This window comes from Epinephelus fuscoguttatus, linkage group LG5 (assembly GCF_011397635.1).
Source record: "Epinephelus fuscoguttatus linkage group LG5, E.fuscoguttatus.final_Chr_v1".
In the NCBI taxonomy this organism is placed as follows: domain Eukaryota; kingdom Metazoa; phylum Chordata; class Actinopteri; order Perciformes; family Serranidae; genus Epinephelus; species Epinephelus fuscoguttatus.
Window position 1 is genome coordinate 25,915,182 of NC_064756.1, and position 19,763 is coordinate 25,934,944.

The following is a 19,763-nucleotide window of genomic DNA, read 5'->3' on the forward strand; positions in this document are numbered from 1 at the left end:
GAAAGATCCATACACTCTCACACAGACACACACAGACACACAGACACACTGACACAGACACAGACACACACAGTACTGTTGTGGGGCATTTCAGTTTCCCTAATGATCCTTTTTTTCTAAATTTTTCATCACCTTTACCCTGCATTATTTTTAAATTTTTACAATTACAATTATCAAGTATCAATGCATCTCCATAATGTTAAAGGATTTTTTTTTTTTTTAAAAAAAAGGCCCACATTGTTGAGAGCACATCTGATGTTCTTATCTGATAAGACATACAGTAAAGTTATTCAGAATAGGCTATGGCCAGAAATTGTTCATTGTTTGGGTACCTTCTTCTTGCCCCACCTTGTAGGTCCTCAGAGATAAATCATCACTGCTCTTATGTTCTATTTATTTATTTTTTTTGTAAATGCTGCTCCAAAATGTATAAATACGGGTGCAAATTTTTAATTCACATTAAGGCACATATAAACTCACCCTGTGGTTTAACTCTCTTAGACAATATGGTGTCTGTGCAGAGGTGGCCAGAGAAGTGTTGGACACTCTTACAACTGTTGCTGATGGTGTCTGCCTCTCAGTGTGAGGAGCTGGTGTGCAGGCAGAGAGGGGATCCTGAGAACCCCCAGCTATCTAATGATGGAGACATTTTCTTAGGGGGAATCCTCTCTTTCCACAACAGCTGGAGAACCAGACAGGACAACTACATGCACAAACCACTGCCACTGCAATGCACCCGGTAAATTATACTGTAGAAATCGATTTTGATTTTGATTTATATGTGGAAGTTCCTAAAGTTACAAAACAGGTACAAATACTGTTAATAACATAATAATATATATCAAATTGAATATTAAAATGAGAAATATTACCTCTTTTGTGTAATACCATTAAAGGCTTTGATTTCCTGTACTACTGTTTGAATTCCAAGAATAAATTGTATGCCATTCCAATATTTATATCTGTCAACATCTAGTTTGAATTTAAGAGCTTTCCAGCTTGCCCAGGCTATGCGCTTTGCCATAATGGAGATTAATAACAGGACAGACCTGCTGCCTGGCATCTCTCTGGGCTATAAGATATATGATGCCTGTCAGTCCATGGTCAGAGCTGTGAGAGTTACACTGGCTTTGACTAATGGTAATGAGGTGTTATCTGCACCCTCGAAAGCACCTTGTGCCAGACCAGCCCAAGTGCAGGCCATTATTGGAGAGGCCTCTTCCTCTCCTTCCGTGGCTATAGCTACTGTAATCGGATCCTTTCATATCCCAGTGGTGAGTAAGATTTGTCAAAATGAATGAATGACATTAACTTTAGTCATTTTAATATTAACAACAATGAATTGATATTCAAATACTGTTTACTAATTATTAATAACGCTAATATTTATGCTCATTAAACCGTTTATTGTTACAGACATTATGAATTTTTTATACATCATATTCAGTATTTCTTCAGGATTTAACTATTTAACATTTAAGAAATTATTTGCAAAAAAAATTATATTGATGGACCAGATATTTGTAACACGTTGTCAATTGGTTTTTAAAGTGCTTATACCCATCATTTGTATGTTTTTTATACAGTTGCAACTGATGATTTTACTTTGTGAAATGGTTAATAAATATTGTGTAGGGCATCTACAAAAAGTGCACCATTATACTGGACAACCATATAATGTTTATAGATGGTTTAAAAAACAATTATTAACCATTAACAAAGTCTTATGACTATCTTGTCTGATGTTATATTTTTTCAACAAACAATTTATTTAAGATTTACAAATAAGTTGATCATCATTTTCAGATAGACAAAAAAGGACATGAAGTGATAAAGTTGTGAAATAAATATTTCTGGCATTGCCAGTTGTTGTAAGTAGTAATTATTTAATATCATTGTTTTACAGTGAAGTTATTAAACTATTCACTAACCATTATTAATAATAAATTTAATTATGTCAATAATGATTATTTCTGAGTGTTTCCACATTGTAGAGTGTTGTGTGAATGTATTATATTTCAAATATTTATCTCAGGATATAGTTTTTATATTTATATTTTTCTCCTAGATCAGCCCCTTCTCCACTTGTGCTTGTCTCAGTGATAAAACCAAGTACCCATCCTTCCTCAGGACAATACCCAGTGACTACTACCAGAGCAGAGCCCTGGCACAGTTGGTCAAGCACTTTGGTTGGACTTGGGTTGGAGCTATTAGAACAAATAATGATTATGGGAACAATGGCATGGCCACATTTATAGAAACAGCCCAGCAGCTGGGCATCTGTCTGGAGTACTCTGTGTCTTTCTTTAGAACAGATCCACCAGACAAATTACAAAACATAATAGACATCATCAAGGCTTCCACTTCCAAGGTGATTGTCACTTTCCTCGCCCTTGCCGATATTGACATTCTAATACGTGAGATGTCTCACCACAACTTGACTGGGTACCAATGGGTAGGTAGCGAAAGCTGGATCTTTGATCCCCAAACTGCAGCCATAGATAAGCATCACATTCTGGATGGTGCCATAGGCCTGTCCATCCCCAAAGCACATGTCAGTGGCATGAGAGAGTTCATATTGGATGTGAAGCCACTCAATTCATCTGGTAATGAACTATTTACAGAGTTTTGGGAGACATTATTCAGCTGTAAGTTCAAGCAGTCAAAGTCATCCACAGAGAATCAGAGAGAATGTACTGGACATGAGGATCTGACTGGAGTGCAGAACAGCTTCACTGATATGTCGCTCATGCCTATCTTTAACAATGTCTATAAAGGAGTGTATGCTGTGGCCCACGCACTACATAGTATTCTTAGTTGTAACAAAACATGTAACATGAAGGTACAGCTAGATCCATATACGGTGAGTTCATAAATAAATCACGATCATGGTGTATTGCCACCAGGCATACAAGCTCTTTGTCAGATAATGATCTATATTGATTCATGTCTTTTTAGATTTTACAACACATAAAAAGGATTCATTTCAAAACAAAGGAAGGAGAGGAGGTTTACTTTAATAAGAATGGAGACCCAGCAGCAAAGTATGAAATAATAAACTGGCAGCCAACAGAAAATGGCATTGTGGACTTTGTCACAGTTGGTTTTTATGATGCATCTTTACCTGCAGACAAACAGCTGAATCTTCAAAATGAGTCTTTAATTTGGGCAAATAACTCACAACAAGTAAGCTACTGTAATGTTCATATAGTCTAATTTAAAAGTTAATTATTATATATGTCACTCGGTGTTGTGTCATAATAATAATAATAAGATGCATCAAACTGCTTAACAGAACCTAAAAAAGACAGTACCTTGTCACCTAATCATTTTGTTTTTGCAGGTGCCTGTGTCAGTTTGCAGTGAGAAGTGTCGTCCAGGAACTCACAAGGTTCTCCAGAAAGGAAAGCCTGTCTGCTGCTATGACTGTTTAAGATGTGCAGAGGGAGAGATAAGCAACATTACAGGTGTAGTATTATTTTGTCCTTTTAAAATTATATTTAAAAAAAAAAAGGTTTACACACACACACACACACACACACACACACACACACACATATATATATATATATATATACATATATGCCTGCTGAGGCATATATATATATAAGGAAGGATCTCTCCTTCTAAAATTGCAATTATTGAGATTGGGTGAAATTGTGATTGCAATTGGACTGAAAATTGAAATTGTAAAAAAATATTCCAGTGCTTAGTTGTTAAGACATAAAACATAGCAAATACAACCAAAAATAAAACTGTCATAAGGCTTTCCATTTATTTAATGGGAATTATGTGATGTATGTCTTATAGAGAGAAAAACATCAAATGTGCCTGACAAGGCTTGCACCTGTTTCAAAATAATTTTTCAGATGCTATCATATGTGTGAGATGCCACCCTGAGTTCTGGACAAATGAGAGAAGAGATGCCTGTGTAAAGAAGGAGGCAGAGTTTCTAACATATGAAGAGGTTATGGGAGCACTGCTCACTGCAGCGTCCTTGCTGGGAACATGCATCACTGCTGTTGTGGCATTCATTTTCTTCAGATACAGGAAAACTCCTATTGTTAGGGCCAACAACTCTGAGCTGAGCTTCATGCTGCTCTTCTCCTCGACTCTTTGTTTCCTGTGTTCTCTGACCTTCATCGGCCGGCCCTCTGAGTGGTCCTGCATGCTGCGACACACAGCATTTGGCATCACATTTGTTCTCTGTATCTCATGTTTGCTGGGGAAAACTATAGTGGTGTTAATGGCCTTCAGGGCAACACTTCCTGGTAGTGATGTGATGAAATGGTTTGGGCCTGCACAGCAGAGGCTCAGTGTTCTGGCATTCACTTTTGTACAAGTTAACATATGTATCCTCTGGTTAACAATTTCACCTCCTTTTCCATTCAAGAACTTTCAACAATTTAACGACAGAATCATCTTAGAGTGCACTCTGGGTTCAGCTGTAGGCTTTTGGGCTGTTCTTGGGTACATTGGACTTCTGGCTATGTTATGTTTTATTCTTGCTTTCCTGGCTCGGAAACTGCCTGATAATTTCAATGAGGCCAAATTTATCACGTTTAGCATGCTGATATTCTGTGCAGTATGGATCACGTTTATTCCAGCATATGTCAGCTCCCGGGGCGTCGGTGGCTTGGTGGTAGAGCAGGCGGCCCATGTACAAGGCTGTTGCCACAGCGGCCCAGGTTCGAATCCAGCCTGTGGCCCTTTGCTGGGCGGCACGGTGGTGTGGTGGTTAGCACTCTCGCCTCACAGCAAGAGGGTTGCCGGTTCGATCCCGGGCGTGGGAGCCCTTCTGTGCGGAGTTTGCATGTTCTCCCCGTGTCAGCGTGGGTTCTCTCCGGGCACTCCGGCTTCCTTCCACAGTCCAAAGACATGCAGATTGGGGACTAGGTTAACTGATAACTCTAAATTGTCCGTAGGTGTGAATGTGAGCGTGAATGGTTGTTTGTCTCTATGTGTCAGCCCTGCGATAGTCTGGCGACCTGTCCAGGGTGTACCCTGCCTCTCGCCCGATGTAGCTGGGATAGGCTCCAGCCCCCCCGCGACCCTCAAGAGGATGAAGCGGTTAGAAGATGAATGAATGAATGAATGTCAGCTCCCCTGGGAAGTTCAGTGTTGCTGTGGAGATATTTGCTATTCTGGCCTCCAGTTTTGGACTGCTCATTTGTATATTTTTTCCAAAATGTTATATTATCTTATTGAAACCTGGGAAGAATACAAAAAAGGAGATGATGGGGAAGGGGGCATCAAAATAAAATATCATTGTAGACAATGCTTTTAAAATTTTGACATAGGAATTAGAGATAACAGCTTTAAATACAACTTGCTCAATTATTATACAAAATGTTATGATTTGAACTATATATTTTAATTTGTGTGTGTGTGAGTGTGTGTGTGTGTGTGTGTGTGTGTGTGTATTTTGCACTATACAGTTTAAAGAAGTTGTAGGCAACATTCAGAGCATTGATGTAAAAGCAAACAACGATTCGTTTTCCAAAGATACAGTCGAGTAACAGCATCTCAAGCAGAGATTAAGTTACGCCCCCTCTGTGTGTGCTGTGAACTAAGCTTCTTTGTTCATATAATGGTGTACTGCCTTGTTTGAAACATTCTTGGGGACAAAAAATCTTGCATCCCTCTGGCTACGGGCAAACTGCAACTTCACTGTACTTCACTTTCACCATTAACCTTTTATATCCCTTTTTTTAACTGTGTGCCACATCATGGTGGCAGCCGGCGAAGGAAGGCTGTCCATGCGTCCCTTTTTTAGACAACCTTTTCGAGTGTTCCCAGGTGAGATGAGATATGTACTCACTCCAGCATGTTCCGGGTCTTCCCCAGGGTCTCCTACCAGTTGGACATGCCTGGAAAACATCAAAAGAAAGCATTGGCTTGACTCTTAGCTCCCTCTAAATGTCTGAGTTCTTCACCCAGTCTCGAAGAGTGAGACCAGCCATCCTATAGCAGAAACTCATTTCAGCCACTTGTATTCACAATCTCATTCTTTCACTCACTACCCAAAGTTCATGACCATCAGTAAGGGCTGAAACGTAGACTGCTGGCTAAGCTAAATCCACCATCTTTCAGCAGTAAACCATGGCCTCAGACCTAGAGGTGCAGACTAATTCCAATCGCTTAGCCCTTAGCTCAGCAGTCTTGTAAATCCAAAGGAAAAAACATCATCTAAAACAACAGAAACACAACTCCAGACTCTGCTTCCATTGGCTGTGCCTTGAAATCCTGTCCATGAAAATCACAAACAAATTTGGCAAAGAGGTAGAGGCTAAAACCTAGGGGAATTTGTATGACTTTGTGTACTGTCCCAGACCTTCATGCAACACTAAAGAGGCATGTCAGTCAAGACAGCCCAACAATGTCCATATCCTTCAACATCTCAGGGCAAATCTCATCCACACTTTGCACTTTGCCATCAGGGAGCTTCTTGACTACCTGGGATACAGCTCTCAAAGATATGTTTGAGGTTATTTCTGAGTCTTGAACTCTGCCTCCTTCACAAACAACATGCTGGTTGAGTTCAGCAGGTCCTCAAAATGCTCTTTGCACCATTCAACAACATCCCCAGTCCAGGTTTGCAATTCTTCTCCTCTGCCAAAAATAGCCAGAGCCAAACTTCTTGAGCTCTTCCTGAGTAGTCCAAGTAGTTTGCCAGATATTCATTGAGGCCCACTAAAAGTCCATCTAACAAAGCCTCTTCAAACTCTTTCTATACCCAGGCTTGTGCTTTGGCAACTTCCATTGCTTTTGCACCCCAGTACTTGACATGTCTGTTGCTACAGGAGACCCCCAGACAACCAAGACCAGAAGACCTCTCCTTTTAGCTTGATGCCCCCCTTCAACTGCCCAGCAACAGTTAGCAACTATCTGCTTAAAAAAGTAGAGCATTTAGCAACTGAAAAGATGTGGGAGATATAGGCAACAATACAAGTGTAGTGACATTCAATGCTACACAAAACTAAGGCCTAAAAGGTGACATGTCAATTTTAGAAATGATAGCCTTGTATTTAATCTGATTTCAAAAGCATGCCATTTTTAACCAAACACAAAAAACAATATTATTATTTAAAAATCCATTGCATCAAATATGCCAAACGTATTCTGACACATAATTCTGAAGTACGCTTCATAAATGTATGCACAATCTTTGAAAAGCATATCAAGGTTAAAGCCCCAGTGTGGAAAAAATGTATTTAATTTGAGTGAATTTGAAATTGCTCCAAATTCATTGGGTATAGGGAAATAAGAAATCCCTGGAAATATTGCAGTCATCTTGTTTTCAGTCTATTCATTCTGAGGCTTCTTTGGTCACAGTCAGGGAGGGAGAACAGAGAGATTGAGGCATTTATATGCAGCCAATGCAAATCACAAGGTCAGAAATTATAAAAGGTTCTGTATGCAACATTCATGCTATAATATAGCATGCCACCATTTGCTATGGCAAAATATAGTCAAGTATTGGCATCCTGAGCAGAGAACACAGTCACACTACCTCTTGTGTGTGTTTTAATTAGAGCTTCTCTGTGGTTTGTTGTGGAAAGCCAGTTCGTGTGTGCATGTTAGTGTATTTGTGTATCCCAGTGGCCTATTCATCGCAGCTGCTTTGCATTGCGCACATATGACAGTTGGTGCTACTATCGGGATGGCGTCATCGTGGAAGCATAGTGTCCACCCTCTGTGTCTGGGTCTTGGGTTAAGACTGTTAGCTCTGTCAGCAATGTTGATGTTGTCTAGTGCTGTTTATGGAGTGAGCACTGCTAGCTGCTAGCTGTCCTGATGTCATACGTTCTGAAGTTTGCATAGAGCCACTCTAATTATGATGGAAATTGCAAAGTACTTTCTGAACTAAATATGTAAATCTGGAACTGAACTTTTGTTTGTTTGATTTGTAGAGTACTTTGGTTCTATAAAAAAACTAATGACTTGTAGCAAGGGTCCTAGTACCCTACACTCCTGCAGTACCCCCACAGGACTGACTTGGGGACACAGTCCTAAGCCTTTTCCAAGTCCATAAAACTTATGTTACACTGCCAAGACAGAGTGCACATTGGTCCCCATGGATATCAGTCAGTCAGAGCCTTGTTTCCAGCACCCTGCAATAATATTTGTCATGAATGCTGAGCAGTGTGAATAAACCTGATAATTGGAGCACAATTACTGGTCTCTTTCTATGAAATTGGGAACCACCTTCCCAGTCTGCCACTGCGCAAGCACTGTCCCTAACTCCATGCAATACTACAGAGGTGTGTGAGCCAATATCAGTCCAGATCCTTCAGCATCTCAGGCTAATGTCAACCAAACCTGGCCCCTTGCCACTGAGGAGCTTCTTGACTATCTGATTTCTACCAGGGATATGTGTGAAGTGTTCCTCTAATCTTCAAAGTGTGCCTTCTCCACAGAGGACATGTTGGTTGGGTTCAGGAGTTATTTAAAGTGCTCTCTCCACCATTTAACAATCTCTTCAGTTTAGATCCACACTTCTCATGCCAACAACAGCAATGTGCCAAGCCCTGTTTTCCCTTCCGGAGTTCTCTAACGGTTTGCCAGAACTTTCCTGAGGCTGACCGAAAGCCCTTCTATCTAGCCTCCCCGAACTCCTCCCACACTCTGATTTTTGTTCTGGCAATCATTGTGGGGGCAGCCCCTCTTGCCTCCCAGTACTTCTCTGTTGCTTCATGAGACCCTGGGACCAGCCAAGGCCAAAAGGTTTCCTTTTTCCGCTTGACAGCCTCATTTACCTGCCCAAGCACCAACAGACAGGTAAAGTTAGCAACTGCGTAGTGGACACAGTCAAGTATTTGGCAGCTAAACAGTTGGTGGAGACCAAAACAGAGCTGAAAAGGAGAATCAATGTCGGACTTACATTGATCAGGTACAATAGCCATAAAACTTTATAAGGTGACAATGTTCCATGTAATGCTTGTTTCCCTGCTGCCATCCATCCATTCATCCATCCATTGTCATCCGCTTACCTGGGGCCGGGTCACGGAGGCAGCAGTCCAAGCAGAGCACCCCAGATGTCCCTCTCCTCAGCAATGTTTTCCAGCACCTCCTGGAGGACCCCAAGGCGTTCCCAGGCCAGATGACATATGAAATCCCTCCAGCATGTCCTGGGTCTGCCCCGGGGCTCCCTACCAGTGGCACATGCCTGGAACACCTCCAATGGGAGATGCCCAGGAGACATCCTGATCAGATGCCCAAACCACCTCAACTGACCCCTTTCTATGCAACGGAGCAGCAGCTCTACTCCGAGCTCCTTCTGGATGTGCGAGCACCTTACCCCATCTCTAAGGCTGAGCCAAGCCACCCAATGGAGAAAACGTATTTCCGCTGCTTGTATCTGCAATCTAGCACAGCACCCACATCACTGCAGAAGCCCTACCAAACTGCCAATACATCTCATTCTCCATTCTACCCTCACTCGGCAACAAGAACCCAAAATACTTGAACTATCTCACTTTAGGCAGTAACTCTCTGCCAACCTGGAGGGGGCAATCCACCGATTTCTGGCAGAGAACCATGGCCTCAGATTTGGAGGTACTGACTCTTATCCCGACCACTTCACACTCTGCTGCAAACTGCCCCAGTGCATGCTGGAGGTCATGGTGTGATGAAGCCAATGGAACCGCATCATCTGCAAAAAGCAGAGATATAATTCTGAGGTCCCCAAACTGAACCCCTTCCTCTCCCCAGCTGTGCCTTGAGATCCTGTCTATGAATATCACAAACATGGTCTATGACAAGGGACAACCCTGGCAGAGGCCAACACCCACTAAGAACGTGTTTGACTCTGCGCTGATTATGCAGACGCAGCTCTCACTTTGGTCATACAGGGACTGGATGTCTGGTAGCAATGAGCCTGGTACCCCATAGTCCTGCAAGTCCACAAAACACAAATAGATTGGTCGGGCAAAATCCTATGACCCCTCCAGCAGCCTTACAAGGGTTAAGAGCTCGTCCACTGTTCGACAGCCAGGATGGAATCCACATTGCTCCTCCTGAATCCAAAGTTCAACAATCAGTCGGAGCCTCCTTTCCAGCACCCTGGAGAAACTTTAACCAGGAGGCTTAGCAGTGGTCCCCTTTTTTTAATTATGGGGACCACCACCCCGGGCTGCAAAGGTGCAGGCATCATACCCGAACTCCACGCGACACTGGAAAGGCATGTCAGCCACAACAGCCAAACCAGAGCCTTCAGCATCTCAGGGCGAATCTCATCAACACCTGGCGCCTTGCCACTGCAGGCTCTGCCTCCTCCACAGTTGATATGACAGCCAAGTTCAGGAGTTCCTCAAAGTGCTCCCTCCACTGCCCAACGATATCCTCAGTTTGGGTCAGCAGTTCTCCTTCTCTGCTGAGCACAACCTGAGACAAACCCAAGAGGTTTTTCAGGTGATAATGTTGTATGTAACACTTCTTTCACTGCCCCCAAGAGGCACTTAAAACAAGTCAAAACAAAACTAGAAAAGTGCACTCAGATGCAGATAAAGGCTGATCGCTGCCATGCTAGACGATTAATGATTCCAGCAGATGTGGTGGAGCACATTTCAGAAGAGTCTAACAAGCTAAGAAAAATATGTAACTAATTTATTTTTGATGAAACTGTGGTGTGTTGCACAAAGCAGACTGAGTTCACTGTATGTAAAATTTAGATACAATATAATTATGAGGATGAACGCATTTTTAAAACACAGCCACAAATCTTTGATCCATGTCATTCATGACTGAACTTTTAACAGCATTAGCTTTGTCTGTAGGCCACGGTACATCAAAGTAGGAAATAACAACAATGAAATTTTTTTTAAAAATACAAAAATTAAAATGTTTAACTACATAGCCTATTCACTTACTTTGGGTTGAAGCACCATGTGGTGGATGTAACAAAACTAGGTTGCAGCCACGGTGACTGGAACACAGTGCAGTAGCACTCAATGGAATTGGCCCCATCCTGCTCACTTACCGTCAAGATAGTGTCAAAAATGACAAAAAAATGACTTATTCATATGGTATCCTGCCTCACTTTAGTGGATCGTAACATACTATCAGATATAAAATTAATCTGCAGGTGCTCTGGTTCAAAATAAGACCAAACAATCCTATGGATGTCAGTTTTTTAACTACAATAAAGGCTTACGTGTGGCCTACAACAGACTAAGTTAGGCTTTTTGTTTGAAGGTAAGTTCAAGTTCTTCAGAAACTTTGCAACACCAACCAGCCGCTGAAGAGGAGTGAGGAGTCAGTGATGGTTTAAATGAGTCAATGAAACAGTTTTTCCAACAATTTTGAATCACTGTACAGTATTTGAGATTAGCTGCAGACAGAAAGATCCATACACACACACACACACACACACACACACACAAATGACTAAACATATGATCCACTCCAGGCAAACATAACAAAAAGCATTACCGTTAATGTAATGTTAACAGTACTGTTGTGGGGCATTTCAGTTTCCCTAATGATTCTTATTTTCTAAATTTTTCATCACGTTTAGCCTGCATTATTTTTAAATTTTTAAAATTACAATTATCAATTCAAGTATAAATGCATCTCCATAATGTTAAAGGATTATTAAAAAAACAATGTTGAGAGCACAACTGAGTATTCTTATGCGATAAGATATGCATTTAAGTTATTCAGAATAGGCAATGGCCAGAAACTGTTTGTTGTTGGGACACCTTCTTCTTGCCCCACCTTGTAGGTCCTCAGAGATAAATCATCACTGCTCTTATGTTCTATTTATTTTTTTGTAAAGGCTGCACCGAATTGTATAAATATGGGTGTAAATATTTAATGCACATGAAGGTACATATAAACTCACCCCGTGGTTTAAGTCTCTTAGACAATATGGTGTCTGTGCAGAGGTGGCCAGAGAAGTGTTGGCCAATCTTACAACTATTGCTGGTGGTGTCTGTCTCTCAGTGTGAGGAGCTGGTGTGCAGACAGAGAGGGGATCCTGAGAACCCCCAGCTATCTAATGGTGGAGACATTATCTTAGGGGGAATCCTCTCTTTCCACAGCAGCTGGAAAACCAGACAGGACAACTACATGCACAAGCCACTGCCACTGCAATGCACCCGGTAAATTATACTGTAGAAATCGATTTTGATTTTGATTTATATGTGGAAACTCATGAAGATACAAAACAGGTACAAATACTGCTAATAACATAATAATATATATCAAATTGAATATTAAAACAAGAAATATTGTCTTTTTTATGTAATACAATTAAATGCTTTGGTTTCCTGTGCTACTGTTTGAATTCCAATAATAAATTGTATGCAATTCCAATATTTATATCTATCAACATCTAGTTTGAATTTAAGAGCTTTCCAGCTTGCCCAGGCTATGCGCTTTGCCATAGTGGAGATTAATAACAGGACAGACCTGCTGCCTGGCGTCTCTCTGGGCTATAAGATCTATGATGCCTGTCAGTCCATGGTCAGAGCTGTGAGGGTTACACTGGCTTTGACTAATGGTAATGAGGTGTTATCTGCACCCTCGAAAGCACCATGTACCAGACCAGCTCAAGTGCAGGCCATTATTGGAGAGGCCTCTTCCTCTCCTTCCATGGCTATAGCTACTGTAATCGGAAGCTTTCATATCCCAGTGGTGGGTAAGATTGTTCAAAATGAATTAATGAGATTAACTTTAGTGAATACTCATTTTAATGTTAACAACAATGAATTGATAATTGAATACTGTTTACTAATTATTAACACTGCAGTATTTATGTTAATTTAACAGTATTGTTGCAAATATTGTAACTTTTCTCCACCATATTTTGTATTTCTTCAGGATTTAAATATTTAACACTTAAGAAAGTATTTGCAAAAAAAAAAAAATATATATATTGATGGACCAGATATTTGTAACACTTTGTTGATTGGTTATGAGTGTTTATACCCATCATTTGCATGTTTATTATACAGTTGCAACTGATGATTTTGCTTTGTTAAATGGTTAATAAAAATTGTGTAGGGCATCTACAAAAAGTGCACCATTATACTGGACAACTATATAATGTTTATAGACGATTTAAAAAACAGCCATTAACCATTAACAAACTCTTACTGCTATCTTGTCTGATGTTATATTTTTTCGACAAACAATTTATTTAAGATTTATAAATAAGTTGATCATCATTTTCAGATAGGCAAGAAAAGACATGAAGTGATAAAGTTGTAAAATAAATATATCTGGCATTGGCAATTGTTGTAAGTAGTAATTATTTAATATATCATTGTTTAACAGTAAAGTTATTAAACAAATCAATGACCTTTATTAACAATAAATTTACCATTTATCAATTATGATTATTTCTGAGTGTTTCCACATTGTAGTGTGCTGTGTAAATGTTTTCCATTTCAAATATTTATCTCAGGATATTGTTTTCTTTTTCTCCTAGATCAGCCCCTTTGCCACTTGTGCTTGTCTCAGTGATAAAACCAAGTACCCATCCTTCCTCAGGACAATACCCAGTGACGCCTACCAGAGCAGAGCCCTGGCACATTTGGTCAAGCACTTTGGTTGGACTTGGGTTGGAGCTATTAGAACAAATGATGATTATGGGAACAATGGCATGGCCACATTTACAGAAACAGCCCAGCAGCTGGGCATCTGTCTGGAGTACTCTGTGTCTTTCTTTAGAACAGATCCACCAGACAAATTACAAAAGATAATTGACATAATCAAGGCTTCCACTTCCAAGGTGATTGTCAGTTTCCTCGCCCTTGCCGATATTGACATGCTAATACATGAGATGTCTCACTACAACTTGACTGGGCACCAGTGGGTCGGTAGTGAAAGCTGGATCTTTGATCCTGAAACTGCAGCCATAGATAAACATCACATTCTGGATGGTGCCATAGGCCTGTCCATCCCCAAAGCACATGTCAGTGGCATGAGAGAGTTCATGTTGGATGTGAAGCCTCTCAGTTCATCTGGTAATGAACTATTTACAGAGTTTTGGGAGACATTATTCAGCTGTAAGTTTAAGCAGTCACAGTTGTCCAGAGAGAATCACAGAGAATGTACTGGACATGAGGATCTGACTGGAGTGCAGAACAGCTTCACTGATATGTCACTCATGCCTATCTTAAACAATGTCTATAAAGGAGTGTATGCTGTGGCCCACGCACTTCACAGTATTCTTAGTTGTAACTTAACATGTAACATGACGGTACAGCTAGATCCATATACGGTGAGTTCATAAATAAATCACGATCATAGTGTATTGCCACCAGGCCTATAAGCTGTTTGTCACATCATGATCTACATTGATTCATGTCTTTTTAGATTTTACAACACATAAAAAGGATTCATTTCAAAACAAAGGAAGGAGAGGAAATTTACTTTAATGAGAATGGAGACCCAGCAGCAAAATATGAAATTATAAACTGGCAGCCAACAGAAAATGGCACTGTGGACTTTGTCACAGTTGGTTTTTATGATGCATCTTTACCTGCAGACAAACAGCTGAATCTACAAAATGAGTCTTTAATTTGGGCAAACAACTCACAACAAGTAAGCTACTGTAATGTTCATATGGTCTATTTTAAAAGTTAAATATTGTATATGTCACTAGGTGTTGTGTCATAATGCTTGTTTAAGACGCATCAAACTGCTTAACAGAACCTAAAAAAGACAGTACCTTGTCAACGTGAATGCCAGCATATTTTCTTTTAATCCTTTTGTTAATGTAGGTGCCTGTGTCAGTTTGCAGTGTGAAGTGTTGTCCAGGAACTCGCAAGGTTCTCCAGAAAGGAAAGCCTGTCTGCTGCTATGACTGTTTAAGATGTGCAGAGGGAGAGATAAGCAACATTACAGGTATAGTATTAAAAAAAAAAAAAAATATATATATATATATATATATATATACATATACACACACACACACACACACACATATATATATATATATATATATATATATATATATACATACCTGTTGAGGTTTTTACATCTCTTTTTCTAAAACTCCAGTTATTGAGATTGGGAGAAATTGTATTTACAATTGGACTGAAAATTGAAATTGTAAAAAAAAAACAATGTTACAGTGCTTAGTTGTTAAGAAATACAACATAGCAAATACAACCAAAAGTAAAACTGTCTTAAGGCTTTCCATTTATTTAATGGGAATTATGTGATGTATGTCTTATAGAAAGAAAAACATCAAATGTACCTGACAAGGCTTACACGTGTTTCAAAATCAATTTTCAGATGCTATCACCTGTGTGCGATGCCACCCTGAGTTCTGGTCAAATGAGAGAAGAGATGCCTGTGTAAAGAAGGAGGTCGAGTTTCTATCATATAAAGAGATTATGGGAGCACTGCTCACTGCAGCGTCCTTGCTGGGAACATGCATCACTGCTGTTGTGGCATTCATTTTCTTCAGATACAGGAAAACTCCTATTGTCAGGGCCAACAACTCTGAGCTGAGCTTCCTGCTGCTCTTCTCCTTGACTGTGTTTCCTGTGTTCTCTGACCTTCATCGGCCGGCCCTCTGAATGGTCCTGCATGCTGCGACACACAGCATTTGGCATCACATTTGTTCTCTGTATCTCATGTTTGCTGGGGAAAACTATAGTGGTGTTAATGGCCTTCAGGGCAACACTTCCTGGTAGTAATGTGATGAAATGGTTTGGGCCTGCACAGCAGAGGCTCACTGTTCTTGCTTTCACTGTTGTACAAGTAATCATATGTATCCTCTGGTTAACAATTTCACCTCCTTTTCCATTCAAGAACTTTAAACAATTTAAGGACAGAATCATCTTAGAGTGCACTCTGGGTTCAGCTGTAGGCTTTTGGGCTGTTCTTGGGTACATCGGACTTCTGGCCATGTCATGTTTTATTCTTGCTTTCCTGGCTCGGAAACTGCCTGATAATTTCAATGAGGCCAAATTTATCACGTTTAGCATGCTGATATTCTGTGCAGTATGGACTGCCTTTATTCCAGCATATGTCAGCTCCCCTGGGAAGTTCAGTGTTGCTGTGGAGATATTTGCTATTCTGGCCTCCAGTTTTGGACTGCTCTTTTGTATATTTTTTCCAAAATGTTATATTATCTTACTGAAACCTGAGAAGAATACAAAAAAGGAAATGATGGGGATGGGGGCACCAAAATCATTTTGAAAACTTAAAATATAATTATGGAAAATGTCATTATAATTTTGACATAAATTTGAGATAACAGCTTTAAATACAACTTGATCAGCAATTACATAAACCATTGTGGTTAGAACAATAAATTTTAATTTCTGTGTGTGTGTGTGTGTGTGTGTGTGTGTGTGTCATCAGTGTATTTCGTACTGTATTTACACCTTAAAGGAGCTGCATGCATCATTTAGAGCATTAATGACATGTAGTGGCAAACAACTATATGTTTTATTAAGAAACAGCTGAGTAAAAGCATCTTAAGCAGAGATTGGAGTTACGCTCCCTCTGTGTGTGCTGTATTCTAAGCTTCTTTGTTCATTGTCGTGGTAGCTGGTCTGGCTGCATGTGTATCTTACTGTATGTAACTCCATTTGCCTGAGTCCCACTGGTATTATGATGATGATTATGATCATTTTTCCAAGCCTCTACTGTCTTGTTTGAAAGATGTTTCGGAACCCTCTGGCTACGGGCGAACTGCAACTTTACAGTACTTAACTTTCACCATCAATTTTTTTTTTTTTTTTTTTTTTTAAACTCTGGGCCATGTCATGATGGCAGCAAACAAAGCAATGCTCTGCATGCTTCCCTTTTTCAGCAACCTTTTCTAGTGTTTCCAGGTCAGATGAGACATGTACTCACCCCAGCATGTTCCCGGTCTGTCCCAGGGTCTCCTACCAGTTGGACATGCTTGAAAAACATACAAAGAAAGGTGTCCAGAGGCATCTTGATCAGATCCCCAACCACCTTAACTGGCCTTTTTTGTTGCAAAAGAGCATTGGCTTTACTCTTAGCTCCCTCTAGATGTCTGAGTGCTTCACCCACTCTCAAAGAGTGAGCCCAGCCATCATACAGAGAAAACTCATTTCAGCCACTTGCATCCACAATTTCATTCTTTAATTTACTACTCAAAGTTCATGACCATCGGTAAGAGTTGAAACATAGATTGATTGCTAAGTTCAAAACGTTGCCGTATGGCTTAGCTCCCCCTGCATCACAATATTGCAATGTCCCCATCATGCTGCACCAATCCACCTGTCAGTACCATGCTACATTTTACCTTCACTTATGAACAAGACCCCAAGTAGTCCTTCATTTGGGGCCATGACTCAATTCCAACCCAGAGAGGGTAATCCAGCATGTTTCAGCAGCAAAACATGGCCTCAAACCTAGAGGTGCTGACTATTTCCAGTCACTTAGCAATTAGCTCAGCAGTTTTGTAAAACCAAAAAAAAAGCATTATCTATAAAGAACAGAAACAGTTTGGAGGACCCCAAACTGGACACTCTCCTTCCATTGGTGGCGCCTTGAAATCCTGTCCATTAAATTCACAAACAGATCTGGCAAAGAAGAACAATTCTGGCTTAGGCCCAAACCTAGGGAAATTTGTTTGACTAACTTTGTGTACTGTCCCAGACCGCCATGGAACACCAAAGAGGCATGTCAGCCAAGGCAGCCCGACAATGTCCAGATGTCAAACATCTCAGGGCAAATCTCATCCACACTTTACACTCTGAGAGTTGTCTCGCAGGTAATCAATGGCAAAGATATGTTTGAGGTTATTTCTGAGTCTTGAACTCTGCCTCTTTCACAAACAACATGCTGGTTGAGTTCAGGAGGTCCTCAAAATGCTCTTTCCACCATTCAACAACATCCCCAGTCCAGGTTTGCAATTCTTCTCCATTGCCAAAAATAGCCAGAGCCAAACTTATTGAGCTTTTCCTGAGTTGCTAAGGGTTTGCCAGAACTTACTTGAGGCCCCCTAAACATCCATCTACAAAGTCTCTTCAAACTTTTTCTACACCCAGGCTTTTGCTTTGGAGACTTCCATCGCTCTTGCACCCAGTGTTTGACTTGTTTGTTGCTTCAGGAGACCCCTGGACAACCAAGACCAGAAGACCTCTCCCTTTAGCTTGATGCCCTCCTTCAACTGCCCAGCAACAGCTAGCAAGTACCTGGTTAAAAAAGTAGAGCATTTAGCAACTGAAAACATGTTTGAGACCAAAACAGAGCTAAAAGGAGAGCAGAGGGAGATATCGGTAACAATACAGGTGTAGTGACATTTAATGCAAGACAAAACTTAAGATTAAAAGTTGACATGTCAATTTAAGAAATGATAGCCATGTACTGTAATCTGATTTCAGAAGCATGTCATTTTTTTCGGTATCCCAAATGATCAAGCTTCTTTTTGCATGTTCTGACATAGCCCTCCCCTCCTCAGCACCGATTGGTGATGTACATCCTCATGACATTAAGCAGCAACCTCCAGGGCTGAAAAATTAAGCCAGCATTCAATTGCCAAAAACTGCAATTCCTTGAATGGCCAGTTAATGCCTGGTATACACTTCACAAGATCAGCCCAACGCAGCGACGTATGGTGTCGACATGGACTGTGAACGACAATGAGTGTTGTACGCGATAATCCATCGTTTCATCTTGTGTAGTGTGTCATAGTAGACGACAACCCACACCATGTCTGAGACGCCTCATTACATTCCAGCAGAAAGTCTTGCATGTTTGATTTTCTTTTTGTCGTTCACAACTTCTCCGGTCACAGCCGTCACTTTGACCAATAGGAACACAGAGCAGTCTGCAGCTGTAGACAACTGTACAGCAACAACACCCAGCCTTTTTGATATTTCTTCTAGGGACTTTACCACACAGAGTAAAAGGGGAAAAATGATGGCATCAGACAGCAGAGGCACTTTAGCAACCCAGTGAGTACTGCCATTAGCATCAAGCTAGCAAACATACTTCCATACATGATGGAGATGGACATAAAATTAAACAATAAAAAAAATAGTGACTTTTACTCACCACAACTGCAGAGGCTACCAGCTTCATTTGAAACAGACTATATTAGAAACGGGCTATTACTCATAATTCCCTTTGCATTTATGTTTTTACTTTTTATTCGCTCCCATTTGCATTGATAAAGTTAATGCATCATGCCGTCACTTCAAACTCAACACTTACTGTATCTGTATGAAATTAAAAGCCCATTATAACTTTGGTTGAGAGAATCCCTTCATTTTCTAAACAGGCTTTTATTGTGAGACATTTGCAGGAACGTGTTGTGGAGGATTCAGTAACTTGCACATTTGTGTATGGTACTTGGGGCAGCAATGAGTGTCGTACGCGTAGCTCAGTCCATAGGGACTTGGGTTGGGAACCAGAGGGTCGCCTGTTCAAGTCCGGACCAAAATATGGAGCGTGGACTGGTAGCTGGAGAGGTGCCAGTTCACCTCCTGGGCACTGCCGAGGTGCCCCTGAGCAAGGCACCAAACCTCCCAACCGCTCGGAATGCCTGTCATGGGCAGCCCACTCTGACATCTCTCCACTTATTGCATGTATAGATCCAGTTTGTGCATGTGTGTGTTCGGACCTGTGTGTAATTGACAACAGAGTGAAAAACTGAATTTCCCCACGGGGGTTAATAAAGTGTATATAAAAAAAAAAAGAAAAAAAAGAAAAACAATGTCGCTTCTGCCATCTGCTGGCACATGAACTGACACAGTGACTGAAATAATAGTAATAATAATAAAAATAGGACAAGAATAATCCAATGACATCACACACGT

General features: G+C 40.7%; 2 pseudogenes; both read left to right on the forward strand.

The window, feature by feature from the left end:
• Positions 1–551: 551 nt before the first annotated feature.
• On the forward strand, positions 552–5,261 carry LOC125888227 (extracellular calcium-sensing receptor-like; annotated as a pseudogene).
• Positions 5,262–11,913: 6,652 nt separating this feature from the next.
• Positions 11,914–16,161, forward strand: LOC125888571 (extracellular calcium-sensing receptor-like; annotated as a pseudogene).
• The last annotated feature ends 3,602 nt before the right edge of the window (positions 16,162–19,763 follow it).